The sequence below is a fragment of the Haliotis rubra genome, unplaced genomic scaffold (assembly GCF_003918875.1).
Source record: "Haliotis rubra isolate DU_JTF1 unplaced genomic scaffold, ASM391887v1 Scf77, whole genome shotgun sequence".
In the NCBI taxonomy this organism is placed as follows: domain Eukaryota; kingdom Metazoa; phylum Mollusca; class Gastropoda; order Lepetellida; family Haliotidae; genus Haliotis; species Haliotis rubra.
This window is the reverse complement of record NW_025767490.1, coordinates 147,250-152,359: the sequence shown is the minus strand read 5'-3', so window position 1 is coordinate 152,359 and position 5,110 is coordinate 147,250.

The window sequence follows — 5,110 nt, the reverse complement described above, 5'->3', positions numbered from 1 at the left end:
TGGTCGGTTCAGAGTCAGTATAATGTGTCTGAGAGGGGTATTCATGCTTCACTGTGGCATGGTATCTCAGTGAGCTAGCACTATAAAACCAGCTTCAGTCTGGGCTAGTACAAGAAGCCGCACCTACACATCCACACGCATGCACGTCGTCATATGAGCGAAATATTCTCAAGCACGACGATAAACCCAATTTCACCTCACCTCACTCCATTGGAAAATCTGAAACGTAATTCTCAGGACTACGAACGTTTCGAGAATAAGGGCCCAGGATTTTTGATAATTGCCCTTGGATGCAGCTTTTGCTTAATTAATTCTCATGTGTATATTAACTTTTGTGTGCAAAACATTAAATTTCATAAGATATTACAGATGATGTAAGTTTTTTCGTTAAGCTCTTCCAGGTCAACTGTTATTCTGAACTGGCTTCAACATAACTACAAGTGTAAACAGATCATTTGTCCATTCACAATAAATTGTCTGTCTGTTGTCCCGTCGCTGACGCTATTTGGTAATTAACTTTGAAGCCTCGGGGCAATACAATAAATTGTAAGTGAGTGAGTTTAGTTTTATGCCGCACTCAACAATATTCCAGCTATATGGTGGCTGTCTGTAAATAATCGAGTCTAGACCAGACAATCCAGGGATCAACAGCATGAGCATCGATCTACGCAATTGGAAACCGATGTCATGTGTAAACCCAGCGAGCCTGACCACCAGATCCCGTTAGTGACCTCTTACGACAACATGGGTTACTGAAGATCAATTCTAACCCGGACCTTCACGGGAACTACAAACTGTAATGAAATGATTGAACAATGAATGTGCACGCTTAGATTAAAGTAAGACGATTTTCCTTGTTCAAATAGAGTAGCACAGTTATAGTTACTTTAAGCAAATTTAACTAAATGACAAGGTATCCCCTGTATCTATACCCCAGTATCTATACCCCAGTATTTATACCCCAGTATCTATACCCCAGTATTTATACCCCAGTATCTATACTCCAGTATTTATACCCCAGTATCTATACCCCAGTATTTATACCCCAGTATTTATACCCCAGTATTTATACCCCAGTATTTATTCTCCAGTATCTATACCCCAGTATATATACCCCAGTATTTATACCCCAGTATCTATACCCAGTATTTATACCCCAATATTTATACCACAGTATCTATACCCCAGTATCTATACCCAGTATCTATACCCCAGTATTTATACCCCAGTATCTATACCCCAGTATCTATACCCAGTATTTATACCCCAATATTTATACCCCAGTATCTATACCCCAGTATCTATACCAAGTATTTATTCTCCAGTATCTATACCCCAGTATCTATACCCCAGTATTTATACCCCAGTATCTATACCCAGTATTTATACCCCAATATTTATACCCCAGTATCTATACCCCAGTATCTATACCCAGTATTTATACCCCAATATTTATACCCAGTATCTATACCAAGTATTTATACCCCAGTATCTATACCCCAGTATCTATGCCCCAGTATCTATACCCCAGTATTTATACCCGATATCTCCTGTCCGAATTTGAAAGCAAGTCGATGCCCGCATGACGCACTGGTCATATTACGCCAGTTTGATAATGCAAGTTTGATATTATGCAAGTTTGATAATGCAAGTTTGATATTATGCAAGTTTGACAAAGCTACTGCAGTGTAATATTTTTCCAGCAATATTACACTAGTGTAATCCCACTAGACGTATGACGTCATAATGGTTTACAGTTATTTTCCACGGGCGAGTAATACATAGCCTAATTTGTGCATATTGAGCAGCTCAGTCGGCAATAAGGACGTTCGTGAGATTGTATAGATATGATGTCATCGGGAGTTATTACATTTGCGGAAATGGTTAGTCAGACATGACGTCATGCAAATGCAACTAATGAAGTCATACGCTTTTGACATCAAAGGCTTTGGTACATTAAACTCAGATGGAAAGAAAGAATACATATATGAAGAAAATCATACAATAGAACACACATGGACCTTCACTTGTAATTCCCATTGGAAAACCTGTAATACATGATATCATCTCTGTTCTCAAGGTATGTGGCAAATCTCGTCCCGTCAAGTTTTCGGACATCGACAAACTGCCCAATGTGCGTGCTGCAGTATATGAGACACAGCGTCTCGTGACAATAGGTGAGTGAGTAAATGAGATGGGTTTTACGGCAGTTCATTTAGTTCAGTAAGCTTAATAAGAGTGGAAACCCCAGTAGGGTGGTCTTATGAACGGTCACATTCAGATGAACCTCACGAACAAGGGCGTTATCCTGATATCACTATCAGGTCGAAAGTTGGAGTCAAGCCTTAACTCATGAAATCTTGACAAAAGGAAGAAACTGCACAACAAATTGCATGACTTTCTGCTTGAAGCAGAAATTTCTTCTCAATATGAAAAAGGTTTAGTAGTCTTTATGTATTATTTCGAATGAAATTTATATCCCAATGTCCTTGGCACCTTCGCATCACGTGAACACGCGACCCATAGCTTAGAAGATAAAGTGTGTAGCACCGGCTTCAGTCAGCATTCCACTATGCTGGGCCTGAATCAAAATTTTAATAATAGCCCTTGGATACAGGTGTTGCTTTAAGTTCATTCTAATTCGTATATTAACATGGGTTTACCAAATACTGTAAATCGTATTGTATAGTGAATCATCTCCATCTTTAATTTGAAGTGAGAAGGAAGTCCGTGATAAATGCAGATCGACATATACCACGTCCTATTTCTGTACTGACACACAATCAGTTTTGTATAATAACCATTAAATGCATATGATATTACGGATGTTGTAAGTATTTCCGTTAAGCTGTTCCAGGTCAAAGGCAACTATTATTTTTAACCGCATAAGTTCCAGCGTAAACAGATCATTTGTCCATTCACAATCAAATTGTTGTCTGTCTGTCTGTTATCCCTTGGCTAACACTATTTGGTAATGAACTGGAATGCCTCAGGCCAATACTCCAAAGTGTAATGAAATGAATGAACAATGGATGTGCACGTTGATTTGTACTTTGATCGAATTTGCTAATATACATTAGACTCTAGTTATGAATGGATATACGAGAATGTTAAATCGGAAGTAATTTGTCTACTTATGTCGCATAGTTCACTTAGATTTTCGATTTTTCCCGAAGGTCCCCGAGACACGATATACAATCATGACAGGCAAATCCTAATGTGGCAGCTGACGATTCTACATAACAAAAGATGCCTCATTCGAAAAAGTCTAACCAAAACAAAGCTGAAGTTTTCTTTCCATTCCAGTTCCTGTCTCTGCACCACACCTCACTTGAACCGATATGGACTTAAGGGTTTCATATTCCAAGAGAGACAATTATGTTCAACCACATCAGATCGGCTCACATGGATGAGACCCAGTGGAACAACCCACAAGAGTTTGATCCTTCGCGGTTCCTTGATGGCAACAGTGTCAAATTTCCTTCAGCATTTATGCCTTTTGGAATTGGTAAAATATTAACAAAGGGTCTCCATTTTTGTTACAACTCCATCATTTAAGGCTAATGTTTTGTGTTTTGGAATTGTAGTTCTCCTCCTTGGGTCTGTATAAGGCAGCAATTGCCACTTGAATACGGGTCCTGTTTAGCGTAGTAAGTGAGACGTCAAGTATGTCTCTATTTAAGGTTAGGTAAATGTGCTACTGTATGGTTATTAATGTTCATATTACAGTTATAGTATCGATCTTTGAAGATCCGAATTAGAATTAGTCTTTAGCAACCCATGGTTGTCGTAAGATGATTGGGTGATCAGGCTCGCTGACTTGGTTGACATATGTCATCGTATACAAAATGCTTAGATCGAAGCTCATAATGTAATCACTGGATTGTCTGATCATGACGCTATTTTTTCGTCTTGCCGCCAGTCAGCCAGATCATTGCTGAGTGCGGCGTTAAACAACAAACAACGACAACAAAACAATCATAGTATAAGTATTATAACATCACAGTTACCCATATTTCAGGACCAAGTAAGTGTGCCGGATCAGTTGTTGCTGAGAGGAAGTCATGATGATGTTTGCAGATCTTCTCCAGGCAATTACATTTTCCTGCACGGAGACAATGAGCTATGATGGAATAGGAACCGTGGCAGGTGTCCGCCCACCTGAAACCAACATTACTGTTTCCAAATTAACAATATAAGACCTACAATAAATTTGAGTATTGATTTCAATTAATTGCCCATTTATACATTCCTAAAAGTACCTCCTTCAGCAATCTCAACATGACCCAGCTGAGGTTTATACATTCCTAGAAAAGTACCTCCTTCAGCAATCTCAACATGACAGCGTATCGAGCTGAGGTGATAAACAATACCTCAGCGAAAATATATCAACGTTCAAAGTGACAATACCCGAGCAAATGTAATTGCCTCCTTAAAACGTGAGTGAATGAGTGAGTTTGGTTTTATGCCGCTTTTAGCAATATTGCAGCAATATCACGGCGGGGAACACCAGAAATGGGCTTCACACATTGTACCCATGTGGGGAATCGAACCCAGTTCGGCGTGACGAGCGACGCCTTGCTGCCTTAACCACTCCAACCTTATTGCTCGCCCCACCCAATCTTGGCCCCAGATGTCATTTTTAAAACGTCAGACGGTGTCGCATGGACAATGTTCACGTCTGGTTGGGACCCCAACATCTGGTACATGCATGTTACACAACACACAGATGATGATATGTTGTGTTGACTGTAATTAAGATGTTCATTAACAGAAAGAACTTTGTAATGCATTTTTAAATATATATTGGGTCCGCACATTTATGTTTCATGTCTAAAAAGTTATAACTGATAATTAATTAAAATGTTCCCTTTCATATGACTTTCCTAGATGACGGGTCGTTTGGTCGTTTATCCATGCCTGTTGGGGTATTACACGGACTTGATATGCTTACTAATCACCACATGCAAATATATGAAATTTGTAGGACCGCACCCCAAGTAGTGTTACAATGTCGTATCGCAAATATTCAGTTCATACAACAGCAGCAGGTGTGTATCGTCTGCCGATTTGACTTCAATAACAATATCAACCGGCATCGTTCCATACA